This window comes from Panthera leo, chromosome F3 (assembly GCF_018350215.1).
Source record: "Panthera leo isolate Ple1 chromosome F3, P.leo_Ple1_pat1.1, whole genome shotgun sequence".
In the NCBI taxonomy this organism is placed as follows: Eukaryota; Metazoa; Chordata; class Mammalia; order Carnivora; family Felidae; genus Panthera; species Panthera leo.
The window spans coordinates 66,548,921-66,558,629 of NC_056696.1; positions in this window are offsets into that span (position 1 = coordinate 66,548,921).

The following is a 9,709-nucleotide window of genomic DNA, read 5'->3' on the forward strand; positions in this document are numbered from 1 at the left end:
CTGACGAGGTGGCCGGTGGCTCCAAGAAGGCTCTGAGACCATCCAGTCCATGACCTGCTCATGACCCAGACCCAAACCCTCAGGGACCAGGGCTTGCCAAGCCGACCAGCCCTTCCTTTATTCATCCCGTCACTCAGGACCAGCCCTTCTGCACCCTGAGGTGAAGCCAGGACAGCCAACACACAGAGGGGACACAGGCTGAGGGGACCCGGCTGAGTAGGAGCTGCCCACAAGCATCCATTCAATCCCGAGTTCTAGAAATTTCCCACAGTTATGAAATAAGGCTTTCATATCAAGAAACACAAAAAATAATTGACACAAATGGGAATCCGTCTTTATAGGACAGTTCACCGCAACTCTTCCTAAAAGCAGACACCTGCCTCTTTCTTTTATGCCAGATATTGCAGAGTCCCTGGTCCCCCAAATACCACAGACTGTCTCTCTTCCCACCCCTCACCTCGGTCCCCACTTCCTACCATAGGCCACTACAGCCTCCTGGATTACAAGCAAAATGAAAATCCTTGGAATGTTCCCAGAAACTTGTTTAGGCAAAGTAGACAAGACATAGATTTCTGAATTAAAAGGGGGAGTGGGGAGAATAAATCCTAAGAAAGAGGAATGCCGTGGCCCATCAACTCCTGGCAGCTACAGAAATAATAAAAATGTCACAGACAGACAAGATGGGGGAAAAAAACTAAATAAAAGAAGGAAGGAAGTCCTGACAAAGTACGTGGGTGAAATCGAGACGTGATGGTGAATTTTATGTGTCAATATGACCGGGCTTGGGACGCCCAGGAAATATTGATTCCAGGTGTGTCTGGAGACGTTGCATCTGAATCAGTAGGTCGGGTAAAGAAGGCCACCCTCACTGGTGTGGGCAGGCTCCGCCCACTCTGCGGAGGACAGAACAGAACAAGAAGGTGAAGAAGGGGCTTGAGGGGGTACATCCTCACTGCTGGTTCTTGGGTCTTGGACTTGGACCAGGACTCACACCGTTGGCTCCTGTGGTTCTCGGATCAGGACTCACATCGTTGGCTCCCGTGGTTCTCGGACGTCCAATTTGCAGATGGCAGATTGTGAGACTTCTCCGTACAGAGAAACCCACAGCATGGGTTATGCTTCCATAATTGCATGACACAGTCCCTCATAGCAAACCTCTTTTCTCTGGAGAACCCTGATGGATACAAGGCACAAAGAACAATCTAGAACAACAAAAAAGTAGATGTGTTTGGGACAAGAGCATCCGGACTCCACCCAGCAGCATAGCCTCTGTGTTTTGGAGCTGGCGAGCCTGACAGGCACCTACGAGGAGGTTACAAACCTGGAAAGATCCAAACACGAGATGACGGTGTGAGAATATGTGGTTGACACGTGGTTGGGAGAGATCACTGCAGAGACTCAACAAAAGCAGCAGCAGTTCGTGGGGTGTATTTGGGGACAGACTCTTCCCCACTCTGTTTTTGAAAGACAGATGTCCACTTTCTTGTGTCTTCTTCAATTTCTTTCATAAGCTTTCTGTAGTTTTTGGCGTATGGATTTTTCACCTCTTTGGTTATGTTTACTCCTAAGTATTTTATGGGTTTTGTGCGATTGTAAATGAGATCGATTCCTCGATTCCTCCTTCTGCTGCTTCATTATTGGTGTATAGAAATTCAATTGATTTCCGTGCCTTCATTTTACATCCTGCGACTCTGCTGAATTCGTGGACCAGTTCTAGCAGTTTTTTTGGTGGAATCTTTTGGGTTTTCCATATGGAGTATCACGTTGTCTGTGCAGAGGGAAAGGAAGACCGGTGTGTCGGCACAAAAAGCAAAGGACAAGACCTGGGCGGGAGTGCCGACCGCCCTGCACACTCAATGGGCCACAAGCATCGTACCTGCAAATGGGAGCAGTCGCCCCATCTAGCAGGGCCGTTGGAGGACTGAACGAGACCTTCTAAGAAATGCCTGTCTCAAAGAAGGCAAATAATCAATGGCAAATTTAATACTGGATCATTGTTACCATTTTCATTACAGGAAGTACCGTCCCTCTTAGACATCCCAACACCAACTCATCAGGAAGTCTCCAGTGAGTCGTACCCATGTTGCTGCTGCTACATTCTCCATACTGGGTGTGCAAACCCAGCCACACACACGGGGCCCCGAGTGCCTTCATCTACACCCATCCAGTCTTCAGAGAGAATTTCAGTCAGGACTCTTGGTTCTGGCAACAGATACTGACCCTGGCTCTCATCTCAAAAAGGAGGTGCTTTCCTGGAAGTATATCAGGGGCTTGGAAACTGGGAGAATGAGACTCAGAAGATGGGTAGGAACAAATGGGGGCCAGAGTCCCAAACATCAGGAGCCACGGCAAGTGTCCTGCTACACAAAAGTGCCCCGTACGCTGCCCATCCACGCTCCTGACCCCACAGCCACCAGCAAAGTCCTGGGGTAAAAGTCTTACTGGCTGAGCCCAGGTCACATGCCCACCCCACGGCAGCTCAGGAATGGGGGATGAAGAGTCTCCTTCCTGGCGCTTTTAAAACAGAGGCTGCAGGGGCTCCTGGGTGGCTCAGTCGGTTAAGCGTCCGACTTCGGCTCAGGTCACGATCTCATGGTCCGTGAGTTCGAGCCCCGTGTCGGGCTCTGTGCTGACAGCTCAGAGCCTGGAGCCTGCTTCGGATTCTGTGTCTCCTTCTCTCTCTCTGCTCCTCCCCTGTTCATGCTCTGTCTCTCTCTGTCTCAAAAATAAATAAAAATTTAAAAAAAAAAAAAAAGAGGCTGCACCACTCCCCACCAAGCATGTACATCAGGTGGGTCCATCTAAAGGGAGATCAAGTGCCAATGGGAAGGGTGTGTGGTACCCAAGATATCTCATAAATAAGTAAACAAGAATCTGCTGAAGACAGTAACTGAGAATCTGACCAACTGGCCCACAGCCTAACTTCCCCTCTTAAATTCCAGAGAACGCCCTTGCAGATACGATTCTTTAAACTTCTACTTTCTAAAGTTTCTTCATCTTAACCTCATGGGAACCCTCATTACCACAACTCTGACATCAGTTTCAGGGCACCAAGCTTCTCCAAGTCAGTGAGTGGTACTTGTGTATTCTCACCTCTACCCCCGGACATTTGCATGAAATTGCCGAGGTCGGGCTGGTCCCAGCCCTGCAGGTAAGTGAGATTATTCGCCAACGGCCTGCCCCAGCACCCTGCCCCCCCCCCCCACCCTCTACGAGCACACGGCCACACGCAATCCATTCCTTTCCTGCCTGGAAAACTTGGACACTAAAAGAACTTGAGTCTCAGAAGTTCTAGATTCTATATGTTCCAATTACAGATTTATTTCATTAACCAGTTCAAATATTTTCTTGACTTTCTACTTTCTAGTCCGAAATGGGAGATTTTTTTAATTAGAAATGTTTTGTGATTTTTATAAAACCAATACACGTACTGGGGTGACTTACTCTAATACAGGAGAATCAATTTCTTCTTGTTTCTTTCTTAATTTATACCTTTGTTAAGTTCCACAGACGAACAATGACCCCAACCCAGCTCTTGCTCAACACATATGGTGAGAAAAAATTTTTTTTTAATTTTTGAGTTCTTCAAGGTAGGAACTCAATCCAATTGCCAAGAATTGGACAAGGAGACCCGCTTAGGGAATCCTCCAACTACCTGAACCTGAGAGGTGTCTTCGGGGACGGGCAAGAGCCCCGCATTCCAAAGTCACCAGATAGATGGGAAGGGAGACGAGATGGAGCCCTTGGACCCTGTCCTTCCCCCCTCAAGCAGAGCTCTGCCTTGGAAAATAGATGGTTTATGGCTCTTTATCTCTTTCGTGTGACATTTTTTCCCCCAGCCATGACCCATTCCACAGTTGAGAGAAGATGCAGGGGGGATCAGGACAGAAGGAGTTCAGAACTATTGGGCTCTGTAGAGAAAGAGCTTCTCTGTCAAAGACACAAGTGGCTTGCCATGCTGAGGATGAGGATGCCCCAGGAGAAGGGGCTTCTGCTCTTCTTTCTTCTTCAGACCAAGTCTCCTTCAGAAGGCTTCCCTCATTGGCCTCCTGCCACTTCCGTCTTCTGTTTTCCTCCCGACTTACTCCACCACATGCTGATACAGAGCCTAGGGCAGGACAGTGACAGGGTGGCCCTTTCCTATTTCGTGCCCTTTTGAAGAATACTGTTCTGTCATCCACCCGTTCATTCGCTTACCTGGTCTGTGTTTAGGCCACTGTGCTCCATACTATGTGTTGACCCTGGGGAGGGGAGATATATAAAATCTCACTGCACACATATTCTTCTGGTTCGTGTTGTCGACCCACCTGGCATTTATTGTTTAAATTAGTTGCAGTTAGGCGGTCAGGAGATTTCACACAACAATCTGTATTTGGGGCTTCTCTTAAAAAATTGGAAAATCAGCTAACAACAGATCTTCAGACTTGGTAAGGATACCGTCGTTGAATATCCGGCTGCTTTCAAATGCAGGGTGTACAATCCAATCGACCACAGTCTCTACCAGTGTCTGTCGTCTCCCTGAATCTGAAGCTGGGTGACAGCTGCCATTTATTCTTTCAAATATCCGATTATTTTACTTACAGTAGATTTAAGAGAAGAGTGGCTTTTTACCCATGTCTCTACCAAAAGTGGGGAAACAAAAGAGAGAATGAGAGCTCAGAGTTTCAAGAAAAAAAGAGATCATTTCTTTCTGAAAGTAAAAAAAAAAAAATAGTCATAAATAAATATGCAAATAAAGTGTGCCTTTTGTCAATGAAATACAAATAAAGATACTATTATGAAATTAGTTATAGTAAGAATGATGGCAGGCTTGTGCTGAAGAACGGAATGAACTAAAAAACACAACTAAACTTGAAACAGGGCTTCTTTTTCGTGTTCTTCAATTCAATATTGGCCACTAGAGAAGGCAGCTATGTGTTTAATAAAAACCAAGAAGTTTCCCAAACACAAACACCTTCATAGAGGGCAAATCTATAGAAGAATGTCTCCTGAGGGCAAAAAATATTACGTTTCCTGAAGAGAATCAAGCTGAGGCTGATGCTCAGGAAGTTGAACATATGGTTGGAACTGAAAGGCTAAGCATACGAAAATTTGAATTAATTCATGGCATTTTTCTATGGCAACTTGTAAGATTATAAGTATAAATAACACCACTTGGAATAACTGTATTCATTTCAACATCATTAAAATTAAGATGGGACTTTGGTCATGGCACCTACAGTGTACTGAGATAAGTCCTATCAGATACTAATCCTATGTAAGATACTAATCCTATATAACGAACCACCCTGGAACTTCTATTTATCTTGGGATTTTGCACTTGGGCGGCATGGGCCAGATTCAGTTAGACAGTTCTTATCGCCTGGGCAGTGCTGGGCTGATTTGTCTGGACTCTCTGACGTCAGCAGAAGCATGGCTTTGGGCTGTCTGGTTTGTGATGGCCTGACTTGGGGTGGCTGGGATCGTGGGGTCCTCTCCCATGGTCTTTTATCCTCAGCAAACTGGTCCGGGCTCGGTCCCATGGCAGCTATTGTGAAGACCGATCCTACAAAGCCTCCTGAGATAAACATGTGCAACTTGCACAGCTGCCCCTTCTATTGGCCAAAACAAGTCACAAGGCAAGACCACATTAAAGACGTACAGAAGCAGATTCCCTCTTCGTGAGAGGAGCGGCAAAGTCACATTATAAGATCATTCATGCAGGGAAGGGAAGAATTTGTGGCCATTTTTGCAATCTGCTGTAAGTCCTGAAAAGTTGGGTACAGCCTAGGCAAACATAGCCAACAGAACGCAGATCTGTTCCGACATTGGTCAGTGCTGACACCACACTTGTAAAATGCCGGCCCCACAGCCTTTGATTTCACACTGCTTAAAATAGGCTGAGTCAGAATAAAACAGATGCCAGGGGCACCAATCTATGAGAAGCAATTAAACCAGAGTAAATCAGTAAAATGTAAACTTGCCCCATTCCCATAAGGTAGAGAGCACCCTCAGTGCAATGTTTTTAATGTTTAAAAGGATCTGAAGTGATGTGGGGCTTGAACTCATGAACAGCAAGATCATGACCTGAGCCAAAGTCAGACGCTTAACCAAATGAGCCCCCCAGGTGCCCCTCCAGTGTCATTTTTTTAAATCATGCCTCTCCAAATCCTTCCCTCTGTTGAAGTCTTGGTGATGTGCAGTTCCAGCTAAAAACGGGTAGTCACAGATGAAATTTGGAAGCCAAATGCAGTTTAATGTTGTTTGCCAGTGGATGGGTGATTTTACTTTGGTGCTATCAGGGAGCCAGGATTCTTGTCCCCTTCAAGGTCCTTCCGCCGGACGAAGAGTCCAATTGACATGAAACAGATTCACAGGGGAAAATCAAATCTAATAGCGTTTATACGGGGAATCCACGCAGACATGGAAATTCCAAAGACAGTCGGGCAAAATGAGGTCAGTATGTCACCCTGAACTAAGGAGAAGGGGGCAGGGGTCTGGGACTTCCGAGGGGAGGCAAGTAGTTCACAGGGCGACAAGGAGAACAGATGTTTGGTAATTAGATGTTTGCCCTGCCATACAGATGGGCCCCTCAGATCGAATTTATCTCTGCTCATAACCCTTATTCTGGGAAAGGCCCCAGTTTAGAGTCTTACTGGTTAAGGGAGGAAAGTTTCTCTTGAGCCTGTAGGGTCTTGATTGCCTTCTGCTCAGAATAACCTTTATGCTAGAGTGGCCTACGTTGGAACAGCCTGCCCTCGGCCCCTATAGTATCTAAGTTTTGTTTTTTATTTTATTCATTCATTCATTCGATTATAGTTGACACTCAATGTTACACTAATTTCAGACGTACAACATACGCATCTAAATTTTAAATTCTCTAACATATTGATCTCCAGTGAATTTGGTTTGGGAAGTCACAAAATTGGACTAAAAGTTACAGTTTAAAACAATTTTTATTTTGCTGATTTTTTTTTCAAAATGTTTTAGTCAACGGAGGTGAAATAGTAAAAAAAAAATAAAATGGTTTCTGCTGTTGGAGAGGAAAAATTCTTAACCACCCTTCAAGATTCTTCTGACTGGTCTAAGAATTGAAATGACATGAGACAGATTAATGAGAGAAAATACACTTTCAGGACATCCATACGGGGAAGCCACATAAAGGAGATCCCAAAGACGTTGGCCAAAATGAGGTATTTATGTCATTCTGAACTAAGGTGAACTAAGAGCTGGGCTTCAGAGGGAAGGAAAACCATGAACAGGAAGATGGAAAAGTCAATGTCGGATAAACAAATGTCTGGGAGCCGCCGGCAGCCATGGGACGAAGGGAGGAATTCTAACACAGGCTTCGCTCAGCTGCTTCTGCCAGGCTAGTTCATAATATTCTACGGTTCTCGATGGTGATGCTTCTCTTCTTGGGGCAGGTCCTCCGTCTAAATTCTTAGGAGGGGAGGGTATCAGAGTTTCTTTCGGAGTCTTTAGGGCTTTGACTGTTTTCAGTTCGAAAAAATCTGCATGCCAAAGTGGCACATCTTGGGGCCACTCATTCTGACCCCCGTGCTACCTATAAACGAAATCAGTGACAAATCAAGCTGTATTATGACCCGCTAGTTTAGGTTCAAATATAAAATTCTTGGATCCTTTGGATTCCCTGCAGAACGTGACAACGTAAGGAAAGTAAGCTCCTGGCCGCTGGCCCCAAGCCCGCAGGGTCCTCCTTGTCCCCCGCCCCCAGCTCCATGTTGCAGCACAATACATGTGGGCGAGCCCCCCGTGTGCAGCCTTCTTCCACAGCCTGCAAACAGTGCCACCTTGGCCATCCCTCCGAAAAAGATAAGCAAATGTGACAAAATGTGAACAATTGCCGAATCTAGGTGAAGAACACACAGATATTTATTGTCTTGCTCTCGCCATTTTTCTAAAAGTTTAAAAAAAAAAATGTAGGATAGACAGAGAACAAACCGAGGGTTGCTGGAGGGGTGGGGGTGGGGGGATGGGCTAGGTGGGGGATGGGCATTCAGGAGGGCACTTGTTCCGATGAGCACTGGGTGTTACATGAAAGTGATCAATCACCAGGTTCTACTCCTGAAGCCGATACTACGTATGTTAATGAATTTGAACTTAAATAGATTTTTTAAATATATAAAATTTGAAAATTAAAAAAAAAAAAACTTTAACGTAGGGAAAAAATAGGGTTTTGTTTAAAAAAAAAAAATCTCAGAGTAGCAAAGTGGATCTGCCTTGACCTGTGCAAGTGACAGAGCAAACCCACAGCTGGGCCTCAGGCTACAGATCCAGAGTCTGTTCCGCACACTCTCCCACATCAGTGTGGGTGCGAGTCTGGAATAGGGTGCACTAAGGAGCTGCGATTCTGTTCTAATTTGGCCCAGTTTTCGAGCAAAAAGATCTGTGTGTTCACGGGGCCCCTGGGTGGCTCAGGCGGTTAAGCGTCCGACTTCAGCTCAGGTCACGATCTCGCAGTTTGTGAGTTCAAGCGCTGCGTCGGGCTCTGTACTGATGGCTCAGAGCCTGGAGCCTGTTTCGGATTCTGTGTCTCCCTCTCTCTCTGACCCTCCCCCGTTCATGCTCCGTCTCTCTCTGTCTCAAAAATAAATCAACGTTAAAAAAAATTAAAAAAAAAAAAAGATCTGTGTGTTCACGAACACGGAGGAGTCTTGACTTAGAACTAGCAGCCGTCTTGGAAAATTTTCCAACACCGAAGACGAGTGTCTTTACCGTTGGAGATTAGAGCCACCCCTATCCGCATGTAGGGGGAGCGGGAGACTTCCAGACAGCTCTAGCCTCCAAAGAAGGGGGGCCGAGCGCACTCACTGCCTTTTCTCTGATGGTCAAAGCTGATGCTCTAAGGACTTACTCCTCCATCACTAGCACGGCAGCCTCCGAACAGTGATGCAGAACCCATGGCTGCTGGTTTGGGAGCAGAGGCTATTCATAACGAGAACAGCACATTTATCTGCCAGTATTTTCCCTCCCATAAAGTACTCTCAAGACGACAGACTCCCTGTCTCTTACTTAAAAGGGCATAATGTTCCCCCAGGGGTGAGGAACACACCCAGCACCCAGATCTTGGTTTCTAAGTGCCATTTGCTTCTGAAAAGGGCCAGGGATCCTTGAGGAATGACGTTCCAGACGAGCATAGACTATCTTGTAGTGCCAGAGTGCCAGAAAGTCCAGAAGTGTTCAAAACAAAATAGAACAAAAGAAACGAGGGCACATCAAAAGGTCATAGGGGCTAATCTGAAAGGGCCCCCTATGGCCAAAGCTGCAACATTTGGGGCAATGAAACAAATCAGGTAGCACTGGATTATTACCCAAAGTCCACAATAAACATATTTGAATCCATGGTGATAGAAACAAATGAATGAATGAGCACACACACACAAACACACACACAAATAAACGAAAGATTTATTATTTTTTCACCTTTTAATGTTTATTTATTTTTGAGAGAAAGAGAGAGAGAGAGAGAGAGAGCACAATTGGGGGAGGGGCAGAGAAAGAGGGAGACACGGAATCCGAAGCAGGCTCCAGGCTCTGAGCTGTCAGCACAGAGCCTGACGCGGGCTCGAACTCACGGACCGCGAGATCATGACCTGAGCCGAGGTTAGACGCTTAACTGCCTTGAGTTACCCAGGCGCTCCAAAACTCCTTAAACTTTCAGACAGTGGTTATAAACCTGACTCATGCATTTGCACATCTTATAGCATGA